The sequence below is a fragment of the Mobula hypostoma genome, chromosome 5 (genome assembly GCF_963921235.1).
Source record: "Mobula hypostoma chromosome 5, sMobHyp1.1, whole genome shotgun sequence".
Lineage (NCBI taxonomy): Eukaryota > Metazoa > Chordata > Chondrichthyes > Myliobatiformes > Myliobatidae > Mobula > Mobula hypostoma.
In genome coordinates, this window is record NC_086101.1 from 25,510,013 (window position 1) to 25,524,662 (window position 14,650).

At 45.1% G+C, this 14,650-nt stretch overlaps 1 protein-coding gene across 7 annotated transcripts in view; it reads right to left on the reverse strand.

Moving 5' to 3' along the window:
* The window catches only part of phf1 (PHD finger protein 1), a 68,333-nt gene extending 55,681 nt beyond the window's left edge, over positions 1-12,652 (reverse strand). For 2 of the 7 annotated variants that reach the window (XM_063048253.1, XM_063048246.1), the window contains exons 1-2: positions 12,493-12,652; positions 1,908-2,085 (exon numbers count right to left, since the gene is read on the reverse strand). The gene's annotated coding sequence lies outside the window, so the exon portion shown is untranslated. Of the gene's footprint in view, positions 1-1,907; positions 2,113-11,642; positions 11,992-12,037; positions 12,168-12,492 lie in introns of those variants that run through there. The other 5 variants (XM_063048248.1, XM_063048249.1, XM_063048247.1 and 2 more) reach the window with 5 other exon arrangements.
* Between the last annotated feature and the right edge of the window lie 1,998 nt (positions 12,653-14,650).

Here is a 14,650-nt window from a genome sequence, read left to right on the forward strand (position 1 = left end):
TGATCCAACTATCTCTGATCACCATTGAGTAACTTTTGATTGCCTTCTTTCTGTAACCAAGACCACGTAAGAAATTATAGTTAAAAAATAGTTTCTTGATGCTGCAATGCAAATTAAATTCTCTGAGCTAGTTAGTTTACCTAATCCATGTGACCTAAACTACCCAGTAAATGAAATGAACGAGTGCTGATGATGGGTTTTTTCCATAGATGCTGCCTGGCTTGCTGAGTTGATCAAATGTTTGGTTCTTTCAACAGTCATTTGACAAATATATTGGCCCCAATTACGGTTAAAACTTCACCATGTCAATAAAATTTCTGTCTGCAAACTCAGGGTAGCTGAGAGAAAATGGAGTAAAACTTGACTAGAAGCCCGCTGTAATATTTTCAAGGAAAAACTAGTCCCCTACACGCTCTGCAAGAATAGTGGTGATTCAAGAATCTTATTCTCAGCTATAAGCCGACTGTTGAACACTGGCCCAACCTATAATATCCTCAGTCAAGCATTTGCCACAAAATGTGAGGGATTTGCAATACTTTTTAAATCAACAAAATTACTTCCATTAGGGAGAATATAGCTACAGACACTGGTAACCGCTAAAGCCAACCTCATAAAAAGACGGGAGCAATGTCAAAATTTACTAGTATTTCAGATTCAGAACTTTATATGATTGAAACAAACAGCAAACTGTCTTCCTGCTGTCTTGACCCTGCCCCAAAACACTTATAAAGAACTATTTTAATAGTGTTTTTAATTCTGTTAAGGAAAATTATTAACACATCCCTTGAAACTGGAGCTTTTCCCTGGTGCCTTCAAAACTGCTACTGTCAAGCCCCTACTTAAAAAGCCAAACCTGAAAGTGAGGTATTATATCAAATCTTCCATTCTTGGGCAAAGTCATTTTCAACCATTTCAATAACCTTCTGAATAAGAATTATATTCTAGAAAAGTTTCAGTCAGGTTTTTAGATCAAACAACAGCACGGAGACAGCCTGTAATAAAATTGCCAGTGACATTAGGCTCAGTAATGATGCCAAATCTCAGTCCAATTCTTCTGGGTCTTGGTGCTGCCTTTGACGCAGTTCCGTACACTGCTCTCCGCAGTCGCCTTGAGAATTAGGCTGGCCTGTCTAATAGTGCCCTCAATTGGTTCCATTCACATATCTTGAGAGAGAAAATTTTGTCTGCTTTGGAGATCAATTTTATAAGGCATCTTTTGGTAATGCTCAGGGAAGCTGTTTTGATCCCCTACCTTTATTATTCATGCTCTCTATAGGAGACATCATTAGAGACCATAAACTTGATTTCCAGTTATGCAGATGAAATACAACAGTATACTTCTGTTGACACTTTATATCAAATAGATAAAATTACTGCAATGAACTTTTTACTGATCTTCCAAAGCAATCTATTTATAAAATTGAACTGATTTAGAACCTTTTAACCAAAACCAGCACAAGGGAACATATCACTCCTGTACTATCTACTCTGCATTGGCTCTTGTATCTTTGAGAATTGATTTTGAAGTTCTCTTACATGATCTTAAAGCTTTCAATGGTCTGGGCCTGGAGTACATCACAGAATCATTTTCTGTTTATAATCCTGCTCAAGCTCTCAGGTCTTCTTCCGCCATTATCTTAAATTTAAACAATCTCCCTCGAAAGATAATTGGTAAGGCAACTATTTTGAACTAAGCTCCTAAACTGCGGAATTCAATATCTAAAGCTATAAGGGACACAGACTTAGTTAACACTTTTAATCGCCAGCTCAAGATTGAATGGACATCTGCACCAATAAGCAGCTACAGAGTCAATGGGCTGAATGGCCACAAGCTATGACATTCCTTGACGTGCTGCTCCCCTCCTGAAGGGCCACCCCACCGTCAGAAGCTGGCAGAAAAAACTTACGTCTGAGCTGGGGTAGGCGGGACTCACTGGTTAAACCAGGGGGCAGTGTGTTGGAGGCTCAGGGATGTCCCCCTCTCGCTCGGGATGCGATCCGGTCACGGGTCCTTTGCACGGGTCACTGCGCTGAGCGAGGTAGCGGGAGCACATGTCGTGGTACCACAGGTGTGTTTCCTCAGAGCTGTGCAGGGAGAGTAGACCTGGTCAACTAGCAAAGAATGAGAACGGTGCACTCAAGTTTCATCATTTATGCTTAATTTGTGTTTTACAAGTGGATGTTGCTTATCCAATGGTATATCTATGATGCTGCTGCAAGTAGACTTTTCATTGCACCTGTTCATTCATGTATTTGTGCAGATGACATTAAACCTGACTTTGAATCAGCAGCAGGCTTATCATCATGGATATATGTTGTAAAGTTTGCTGCCTTGCAGCAGCACGGTGCAATACATAAAATTACAACAAAAAATATATATACAGTGGATTCTAGTTAACTTGGATACATCGGGAGTACGTTTTGGCCCATTTAAGTGGCTGCCCCAATAGCCAAAATTTCACGGAAATAGTTTAAAAGGTATTAAAAAAAAAACACACTACTGGTTAACTGAGTAATTATGTATTTAAATGAAATACAGAATAAATTAGAACTACCAATACTACCACAGTACAATACATGTAACCTTCAAGAAAATTTTTGATTCCTTTTAAATTCTTCACCATTCCTAACTTGAAGTAATTAAATCATTTCAGTTTCATTCCTGGCTGTTTCTTGCATCTCCAAGCTTGAATGCTTGAAATTGCAATGAGCAAAACAGTTCTGAATGTCTTACTGCTTATTACTTGCCAACTAACAGTGCTTCTTGACCTCAAGCACACAGAAGTGACACTATTTATAAACTGTTTGCTCTAAGCACAGTGCAGTGTCTAACGGTCACACGACATGCACACGAATGATGTTAGTTAGAAAGTGTGTGGCAACAGTCTCCTGTCCCAAATGAGAGGCACAGTGTACCAAACAAAGGGAGGGAATCCCAGCGATTTTCTTGATTTGTTTCTGTTCCTTAGAAGTTGTCCCAAATAAGTGGCAGTCCTGATTAATCAGTAGCCCTATTAACTAGAATCTACTGTGTATGTAAAAAAAACAAATACACACAGTATACCTACTCTACAAGTAGGGCAAAAAAGAGCAAAGATAGCAAGGCAGCGTTCCTGAGTTCATTTATTGTTCAGAAATCTGATGGCAGAGGGGAAGAAACTGTTCCTAAAATGTTGAATGTGTGTCTTCAGACTCCTGCACCTTCTCTCTGGTTGGTAGCAATGAGAAGAGAGCACGCTCTGGGTGGCAGAGGTCCTTCATCCAACGATACCCCTTTTTGGAGGCTTCACCTTTTGAAGATATCCTTGATGGTGGGGAAGGTAATGCCCACGATGGACCTGGCTGAGTTTACAACCTTCTGCAGCTTTTTCCAATCCATGCAGGTACCTTGCCACACCAGACAGTGACACAACCAGTTAGAGGCTCTCCACAGTGCAATTGTAGAAATTGGTAAGCCTTTGGTGAACATAACAAATCTCCTCAAACTCCCACTGAACTACAGCTGATCTCATGTCTTTGTAAATGCATTGATATGTTGGGCCCAGGATAGGTCTTCAGAGATGCTGGCATGCAGGAACTTGAAAATACTCACCCTTTGCACTGCGGACCCCTTAATGAGGAGTCGTGTGTTTGCTCGTCTTCCCACTGTGCAACAGACACCACACCTCCCACTCAACCGGGCAGTAAAACAGATTATGAGTCATCATAGAGTAGGGCAAAAACAACCATCAGCCCTCACAACATGGAATTAACAGGACCAGTAGGATTAACCATGGGCGGTATCGCTGACACAAACAATTCAATAAGCAGATAAGGCCTAGACTCTTGAGTTGTGAAGAGTTAATTGAAATGAAGTTCTCATGGGGCACCACATGAGAGAGGCAGGGATGACATTTCTGTGTGGCAAGAATGACAGTCAATGTCTCAGAATAAGGAGCCACCAGGGACTCGAGATGAGACATGCACATAGTCTTTCTCCCAGAGTGGGGAATTGAGAACTAGTGAGTAGAAGCTTAAGGTGAGAGGGGAGAAACAATATGAACCCAAATGTCAATTGTCTGCACGCAGAAGATGATTTGCAATAGGGAATGAGCTGCCCAAGGAAGTTGTTGAGACAGGTACAATTACAATATTAGAAAGGTACTTACCTGGACAGGTACAATAATAGGAAGGGCTTAGCGGGATAGTGGAAAACACAGGAAAATGCGACACCCTAGATAGGAATCTTCATTATCATGTATCAGTTCAGCCAAAGGGCTGATTTGATGCTATAAGACTTAAAAGTTCTTTACTCGGATGACAAATAATTGGAATTCTCTACCCAAGAAGACTGCTCAAGCTCATCACCGAGTACATTCAAGGTAGCAACAGATTTTTTTTTTTTAAATTTGTTGATACAGCATGGTAACAGGCCCTTTCAGCCCAACAAGTCCACACTATCCAAATGCACCCACGTCATGAATTAACTCACTAACCCGCAAGTCTTCGGAGTACGGGAGGAAACTGGAGTTCCTGGAGGATACCCACTCGGTCATGGGTAGAACATCCAAATTCCTTACAGACAGCGACAAGAATTGAACACTGTCACTGGTGTTGCGGTAACATCATGTTAACCGCTATACCACCATGCCGCCCAGAGTTCAAGGGTAAGCTTAATATTGTCACAGGCACATGCACTCAGGGTAGGAAGTGCCACGATAATCAGCTTTTTGCAGTAGCACAGTACATGTTTGATTATGAAAACCAGGGATAAGGTATTGGTACAGGAAGATGGTGCTCAGCTAATAGACAACTGTCATGTGATCTGAACAGAGAAACAACAAAAACCAGCTTCCTCCTGCTTCAGATTAGAGTCTCAACCAGCTCCAACACGGCCAAAACCCACCCCACCATCGAGTATGTCTTCAGAAGGCGGTGTCTCAAGAACCTTCACCGTCCAGGATTTCATCCTTCAGACAGGAGCCCAAAAACCCCTACTCAACAATTCAGGACTAACTTTGTTCCCTCCAATTTCTGAATGAATCATGGACACTACCTCATTATTGGAGTGGCACGGTAGTATACTGGTTAGCACAATGCTTTACAGTATCAACGACCTGGGTTTATTTTCTGCCTGTCTGCAAGGAGGTTGTACATTCGCACCGTGACTGTATGGGTTTCCTCGGATGCTCCGGTTTCCACCTTCAGTCTAAAGACGTACTGGTTTAATTAGTCATTGTAAATTGTCCCATGATTCAGCTAAGGTTAAATTGGGCATTGCTGGGCAGCGTAACTTGAAGGGCCTGTTCCACACTGCACCTCATGCACCATTTATGTTTAATCCATAGTACTTTTATAGCTTTGCACTATACTGAAGTCACAAAACAATGCATTCCACATCATACAAGTCAGTGATAATGAATCTGACTCTGAGATGCTTATGATGCAGGCTGGGATGCCAGATACTATTTGCACGATTATACTAGACACACGAGAGGGGTGCTGTGTGATCTCTCTCACACTCAGTTTGCCCACAGCAAGTTCACTCACGCACCTGAACAGATGTTATCTGGCTCGTTGTGAACAAGAGGCTGTAAAGAGAGGTGGACTCAGCCAGCTCCATCATGAGTGCAACTCTCTCCACCATCGAGGACATCTACAATGGGTGATGACTCAGGAAGGCAACATTGACCATCAGGAACTCTCGCAATCCAGACCTTGCCCTTTTTACAATGCTGACACCAAGCAAGAGGTACAGGAGCCTGAAGACTCACACCTCAAGATTTACCAGGTTTCTTCCCCACGGCCATCAACCAGCTAGAAAGACCTCAATTCTATATGTCCCTCAACTTGCACTAATATAGTTATGTTTATTTGTTGTTTGTGTCATGCAAATTATACAAACTTATGCTAATTTTAGTTTATGTTTGCAATGTACTGTGCTGCTGCTGCAAACAGTGGACTTTCATAGCATTTATATCCTGGCTATGTCTGCCCATGTCAATAACCTTGAACTTGACCTACTCTGTAGAGAGTTGTAGACACAGCTCTCTATCACAGAAACCAGCCTCCCCTCCATGGACTGTGTACGCTTCTTGCTGCTTCACAATAGCAGAGAGCACCACGGTGGCATCGTGGTTAGCACAAGGCAATTACAGCCTGGGGCATCGGAGCTTAGAGTTCAATTCTAACGTTATCTGTAAACAGTCTGGACGTCTTCCCTGTGGAATGCATGGGTTTTCTCCAGTTGCTCCAGTTTCCTCCCACATTCCAAATCCGCACCAGTTCGTAAGTTTATCGGTCACTGCAAATCGTCAACGCGATTAGGCTAGAGTTAAATCAGGGGTTCCTGGGTGGCGCGGCTCAAAGGGCCGGAAAGGTCTATTCCGTGCAGTATCTCAATAAATAATAAATAACTAAATAACATCAAAGACCCCAGGCATTCCCTTTTTTCCCTTCCGTTACTGGGCAGAACACACAAAAGCTTGAAACCACCAGGCTCAAGTACAGCTTCTACCTCATTGTTAAAAGACTATTTAATTGTTCTCTAGAATGATAAACTGGACTCTTTACCTCACAAACTACCTCCTTACCATCTCCTTATTGTTTACCTGCACTACACTTTCTCTTCAGTTGTTACACTTCATTCCACATCTGTTACTGTTTTACCTTGTTCTACCTCAATGCACTGTGAAATCATGTATGAACAGTATGCAAGACAAATGGTTCACTGCACCCTGGTTGTTACATGTGACAATAATAAACCAATTTCAATTATACCAAGATGTTCACAAGGTGCACTACAACACAAGATCAGTAGATGGCAGCGCTCGACCACCTCTCTACAGGAACAGGCCTGTCCAGAGGGGAAGTACATCCAACATTCACATGGCACTTCCAAATCTGGGGGGGGGGGGGGGGGGAGGATGGGATCTGTGGAACCCTACTGATCCCACAGCAAGATTCCACAAAACACCAGGGAAAAGACCTCAACTTTCAACTGACTGCTGCGAACTGTCCTCGACTGTGTGGATAATGGGTGATGGGTAGAATCTTGGGGGGAGGGGAAGTTGATGGTATCATGGGGAGGACAAAATGATATCTGTTTAAAGTGGTGCCTGATGGTCAGTACAGAGCTGATGGGCTGAACAGTCAGTTTCTGTGACTAAGTGCACAACTATCCGACAGACACAACAGGATCTCGGGGGCAAAGCTGCCAAAGGGTGGCAGGTTTGGTATCACACAGTCATAGTTATACTTTATTGATCCCAGGGGAAATTGGTTTTTGTTACAGTTGAACCATAAATAATTAAATAGTAATAAAACCATAAATAGTTGAATAGTAATACGCAAATTATGCCAGGAAATAAGTCCAGGACCAGCCTATTGGCTCAGGGTGTCTGACCCTCCAAGGGAGGAGTTGTAAAGTTTGATGGCCACAGGCAGGAATGACTTCCTACGACGCTCTGTGTTGCATCTCGGTGGAATGAGTCTCTGGCTGAATGTACTCCTGTGCCCACCCAATATATTACGTAGTGGATGGGAGACATTGTCCAAGATGGCATGCAACTTGGACAGCATCCTCTTTTCAGACACCACCGTCAGAGTGTCCAGTCACTGGGATGGAGCCCAGCTCCAGGCGGGACTCACCCCTCTGGCAGGTACCACCTCAGGGCACTCCGCAGAGGCTCCTGACTCAGGACAAGCAGAAACCACCAGTCCGCACCTCCCCTCTCGCATCCTGAACCGCCCAGAAGGCCCTGGCCCCCTTCCCCTCCAACCTGTCCTCAACCACTCTGACCACTCAACCAGGCTCGAGACTGATAGGATGTCGTGGACTGTTTCAGTGTTGGATGCTGTACTCCCAACCACTCAGTTGGAGGGGTGTGTGCCCCCCAAACCCAGATTCTATCACCCTTGAGGGGCTGGACCCTCTGTAACACTACTAGTCTCCTTACCCCTGCTATTGTAAGGAAGGAGGTACTGTACAGAAATCTGAAATCCCATATCATCAGGCTCAGAAATGGCTTCTGTTCTGCAACCATCACGAACATAATGGTGAGCCCAGGGGTTTGGAGGTGGGCAGGAGGAGGTGGAGGTAGACATGTGCCGAGATCCTCAAAGATGATGATGATCCAAATGTGAGGCCCCTGCAACATGCAACAATGAGCTCTGGCTGGAGGATTCCTGTCCTTCAGGGAGATCCTCAGAAGACCCTCCTGGGTGGGAGTGTGGAATGGGGAGTGAAAGAACTCTGATGGGAGGCGCTGGTGCTGCCATCTCCCATCTCCCACTGGGGTGAAGTGCCCAAGGTCAGGAGTGGGGATGACTGACGGGCCACTCTCCAACCCAAAGCCCCGTCCTGGCCAAGAGCTGCCTAACACAGGGGCAAGTTCTGTGAACAACACAGTGAATAGTCCCTCACCCTGGGGACGAGGCAGGATAAACGTACACAGGACAACACGGCACAAGAACATGCCCTTCAATGCACCATGTCTGTCTCAACCATGATGCCAATTTTAACTAGTATCATCTCCCTGTACAGAGCCACATTCCTCCAACCCGCGCCTGTACATCTGTCTTTCTAAATGCCCAAAACGCTGCTGGTGTATCCACCGCCACCACCATCATCACCTCCACCCTGGCCGCCTGTTCCAGTCACCCACCACTTTATATGTAAAAATAAATCATAAACCACCTTTAAACTTTCCCCCTTCACGTGCTGGATATTTCCACCCTATGTAAAAGACCATCCATGCCTCATAACTTTATACATTCTGTCAGCTCTCTGAAGCTCTAGAAAAAAGTAGTCCAAGTTGGTTCAACCTCTCCTTGTAGCTAGTACTCTCCAATCCAGGCAACATCCTGGTAAACCTCTTCTGCACCCTCTCCGAAGCCTCCACATCCTTCCTGTAATGCAGCAACCAGAACTGTGGTTTGAGCAAAGTTTTATACAGCTGCAACTCTTATACTCAGCACTCTGACAGATGAACGAAAGCTTGCCACAGGCCTGCATTACCACTATCTACTGATGTGACCACTTGGACCCCAACATCTCTCTGTATGTCAATGCTCCCATGGGTCTTGCCATTTATATACTTTCTCCTTACTTATGACCTCCGGACGTCTATCACAGGGTATGCCATCTCTCTGGTCCTCAGAACTTGGTCCCAAGTGGACTTCTGGAGTTATGAAGTTCTGTATTTTCCTGGGATCTGCCATAAGCCTGTTACCTGTGGTGAGGTGATGCAAGAAGACAGCCCCATCAGGTTTAGGACCCTGGCAGAAGATCAAGATTCCCCCGGACTTGCGGGGGTGGAGTCTCTGGTGGAGCTCAGCCAGGGAATGACAGGGATTGTACAGAGCACACGTAGGAATGGATTCCATCGCCAACAATGGTGGGCATCCTCAGCCTCTTGAGCTCACAAACTTGCTAAACAAGTCATATTATTTCTCATATTTTCTTAAGACATACAGGAGGGCCTTTGGCCCATCGAGTCTAGCCTCTACCAAAGGAAACATTCCCTTTGCATTTACTGCATATTTTTCTGACCTAATCTGCAACTGTTCCTTTTATACATTTCAGTTTAGGCTCCCCTTGGTCTCCTCTACTACAATGAAAACAACCCCAGTCTAGCCAATGTTACCTCTTAGTCACAGCCAACCAGCTCTAGCACCAACCTCACACATCCCTTCCAGTGCAATCACACTTTTCCTGCTATGTGGTGACCAGAACTGCACTCAGTATTTGAGTGTGATACATCTACTGTTGTCTACAATTCTAACATAAGCTGAGCAACGCACACAAAATGTTAGCGGGACTCACCAGGCCAGGCAGCATCTATGGATGGGAGTAAACAGTCAGCGTTTTGGGCCAACACCCTTCATCAGTACTGGAAACGGAAGTTGGGGGAACTGGAAGGAGTACAAGCTGGCAGGAGATAGGTGAGACCAGGTGAGGAGGAAGCTGGGTGATGTAAAAAACTGGGAGCTGATAGGCAGAAATAGTGAAGGGCTGAAGAAGGAATTTAATAGGAGAGGAGAGTGGACTATGAAATAAAGGGAAGAAGGTGAGGACCTGGAGGGAGGTGATGGGTAGGGCAGGGAAGGGGAATGGGTAGGAGGGTCTAGCATAACCTCCTTGCTTTTATAAAGAAAGTATCCTCTTCACCTTATCAGCCCCCTATTGACATGTCCTACTACCTGTGTGCCTACACTCCAAGGTCCCTGTTACTCCACACCACTCACTACCCTCCCATGGACTGAATATCCCCTGGCCCTACCTCACTGCCCCACATATACAACCTCACCCTTCTCGACATTAAATTCCAGTTGCCAATTTTCTATCTAACTGTCTAGCACATATGCATCTTCCTACAGTCCATGGTACCCCTCCCACCAACTACACTGCCAGTTTCATGGTGGCAACTGAATACTTCTTAATTATGCCTTTTAAAAAAATATTTAATTAATTTTGATTCACATCATGAACATTCATACTAAAAGCAGGGGAATGAGTACCAGACCTGGCAGTACCCTGTTGATACCAGACTTCCAATCAAGAAAACACCCATTGCTTGGATCCCCCAGGTTCACTTTATTGACTAACCTGTGATCCAGTGAAGGGCTTCCATCTGACAAGGTCAATGTCAAAACATACCCTCACCTCCCTTCCTCAAAGAATTCCCATCTTAGAGTGGCCATACAACACAGATACTGGCCATTTGGCCCACTTAGTCTGTGCTGGCCACCACCCACCTATTTACATTAATCCACCTCAACTGGCTAGTTTATTGTTGTCAATGCAGTGAAATGCCTTCATTTGCATGCCATCCAGTTGGATCATGCCATATGCAAGCACATTGAGAGGGTAAAAACAGAAGGCAGAATGTAGTGTTCAGTATGCATGTAGCAATGTTGTGCAGTGTAGAATGGAGTGACAGGCCAGTGTTCCCCGAGGTTTACCCATCCCTGTGCCAAACTGAGGCTGAGGCCTGCAATTAACAGACTCCTGGGTTGGGTGCAGCAATGAACTAGCTTAGTGGCTGTGGACTCATTTTCATGAACTTTAGTTCTGAATGTTACTTGTCTACATGGTTTGTTTGCTCCCCTGCGCGTCCCCCCCTCCCCCCGCACACTGGGTGCCTTTGATTTTGTGGTTGCCTGCAAAATAACAAATTTCAAGGTTGTATATAGTATTTAGATAATAAATGTACTTTGAACTTTGTAGTTACAGCAGACGTGCAGGTAGATAAATAAAGCCTTCCCACCGTCCAGTTCTCCATCAAATTCTTGTCCCTCAGCTTTTTCACCTGTCACCTCCCAGCTTCTTACTTTTCCCCCTCCCCCATCATCTTGTTTTCACCTTCCAGCTGGTATTCTTCTCTCAGCCTCCCCCTTTCTTATTCTGGCTTCCTTTCTAGGCCTGCTGAAGGATCTTGGCCTAAACCATCGACTGTTTATTCCCCTTCATAGATGCTGCCTGCCCAGCTGAGTTCCTCCAGCATTGTGTGGGTGTGCTCAACATTTCCACCATCTGCAGGATCTCTCGTGTTTATGACCTGCTGAATGTTCTGATATTTTTCCATTTTGTCTTTATAAAAAGTTACTCTGAAACGTAATTCAAAAGTTCCGTCATCTCCTTTACATTTCGGATCACCCACCTTTGTCGCCCTGAAACATAGGTTGTTTAAGGAATTAACTGTCCATTCTCCCGGGCACGATTCGGAGGTAGGTTCTGTAGAACACTCCCAACAGCGACATTATGTGGGGAGCTTTTTCAATTTTTTTTAAATGAAAGAACTGTGCAAGTCAGCAGCAAACCTCCCTGACTGCGCAATTCAGTTTCATACTCGCTCCCCCACAGGCCGAGCCCTCAGTTCCGGGACGCTAAGCCACCCCGCGGCAAAAACTGCGTCTGAATGAGTTTACACATTCACCAGAGGAGGGAGGTATGGTCGCGGAAGCCGGTCCTCTCCCACCCCCTCTCATTGGCGCAGCACCCAACTTTACAGAGAAAAAGAGAGGCAGGCGGAAAAATAATTGGGAACAGGCTTACCCCGGAAGCGCACGGAGAGAGGTTGGCTGCAAACGCTGCGTAGCAAAGATCCTAAACTACATCCCTCAGATTCCCGGAGACGGGGGCATTTCTTTCACCAGCAAGCAGCACAATCTCACGGCGGTTAACCTGTGTCTAAAACCCTGCCGTCACTGCTCGCTTCGGGGTAGCAAACCTCAGAAGAATTTTGCAGGAGGGGAGGGGAGGGGAAGGGGTTTTATCTCCCCACCCTCCCATCAGTGTCAGAACGGCATTCCCTGATTTAACGCACGGGAAGGAGAAACTTAAAAGTGAGAACAGACTGGATCATGTTGCAAAATCTATCCGGCAAAAGAGGAAGTGAGTGCGGAGAATCTGGTGTGATGTCTGATGTATTCTTATTTATACGTACGCGTGTGTTCACATACACAGGTTTAACCGTACCCCACCCCTCTCAGCGCAGTGAAAGTACTCACCTAGAGCATCAGGTTCCACCTCCGTCCTCTCCCTAATTCTCCCCGCCCAAGTACGCTCGTCCCAGCGAAGATCGCAACTAAGATAAAAACACACTCCACACATAAACGACTCCACCAATCCTAACCAGTCGCCATCTTTCTGTGACGCAGGACTGCAGCTAATTTCGGTCCAGCGTTTGTAATTCAATCTGCGTGTGGAAAGTGAGAGAGGAACTATATAAACAGGCGTGCATGTCCGCTGGTATCCGATCACACCCCCCACCCACCCCGAGCTGCACTATTGCTCGACTGTTGCCGTTTATGTAATCTGTAAATATTTTGCGTTGCAAAATACTTAATTCCTTTTCAAACAAAAATATACTAGCAGGTTTCTTGGAAATTGCACCCTGTTATTCGAAGTGCAGTTCAAGGGATTTAAATTTCGCCGACAGATATAGAGGTAGATAAAAAGAGAGAGAGAGAGAGAGAGAGAGAGAAAGGAACGGAACTGGGCTAATTGCAGAATAAATGACCACAGGAATTCATCGAGAGGTTTTGGTTGTAAATTTATTTTTGGCCGGATTGTCTCTGGGAGCAGGGGTGGGGACAGAACGATCCACTAAGCAAAAGCAACGATGGCATCATTGCACGGACGCTGAAATTCGCCTCTGCTTTTCTTATTGGGAAGGGCAACCCGTGTTGTTGTGTTGATAAATAAAATGCGATATACACTCAGTGGCCACTTTATTAAGTACAGGAGGTACCCGAGTGTATTTTCGTGGCCTTCTGTTGTAGCCGATCCACTTCAAGTGTCGACGAGATGCTCTTCTGAACACCACTCTAGTAACTTGTGGTTTTAAAGTTACTGTCGCCTTCCAGTCAGCTTGAACCAGTCCAGTCATTCTCCTCTGACCTCTCATTAACAAGGTGTTTTCGCCCACAGAACTGCCCTTCACATGCAACACACATCAAAGTTGCTGGAGAACGCAGCAGGCCAGGCAGCATCTATAGGAAGAAGTACAGTCGACGTTTCAAACCGAGACCCTTCGACTCGGCCTGAAACGTCAGCTGTACCTCTTCCTAGAGATGCTGCCTGGCCTGCTGCATTCACCAGCAACTTTGATGTGTGTTGCTTGAATTTCCAGCATCTGCAGAATTCCTCGCATTTGCCACTCACATGATTTGTTTTGATTTTTCACACCATTCTCTGAAAACTCTAGAGATAGCTCTGCGTGAAACTCCCAGATCAGCAGTTTCTGAGATGCACAAGCCACCCTGTCGAGCACCAATAACTATTCCACAGTCAAAGACACTTGGACATTTCTTCCTCATTTTGATGTGTGGTCCGAATAACAACTGAACCTCTTGACAATCTCTGCATGATTTTATGCGGGGCAGGGCGTAGTCCGTGAGCCAGTAAGGTTGGTCGGTACCATCTGAGGGGGATAATGCTCATAGTGATTTTTGGCAAGGTATACATCTCTAGAGTTGGAAAATATGTGATAGCATTGCACCAGTGGTAGCTTTATTACTTGTCTTCCCTTTCCCAAAAGTGCTTACAGTGTCACATCCTGTATATGTGAGCAACCCGATGAGAGCCCTACAAACCTCTATGCCAACAGTGGCAGCAACCTTACTGATGTTTACAAGCCTTGTACGGATTCTAGTGACACACTTCTGGAACAATGGGGTCTCAATCTTGTCACAAAATGCTAAAGGCATGATAAAGACATCTGTGTCTTCTGAGCAGATCACTACAGATTGGTATCCCTCTCTTGTGGCATGGGCAGCATGGAGAAGTAGGCAGCCATCTGCTTCTTCTTGTTGACACTGAAGAGTTGACACCTTCTCACTGTCTTGAGATGTGATACTGTAACATTTGTCATTCACAGTTGCATACAGAATCTTCTCCTGTAACTTTGCTCTGTACTCCACCTTCCTCCATTCATGGACTATGAAGCTAATGAGACCATTTTTGTTACTGACTTTGGTCAGGAACCTCCTTCACTGCCTCACCATCTGTGTGCATGTGATACCTTGCAACTCACGACCAGTCTTTTCACCCTGTGGAAATCTTTCACTATTCTTGATAGAGTTCTCCATGTATGTGTCGAACACAACATCTATTCTGCTACTCTGCCTGCCTTTCCTCAAAGCCATACCCAGAATTGTTGTGGCA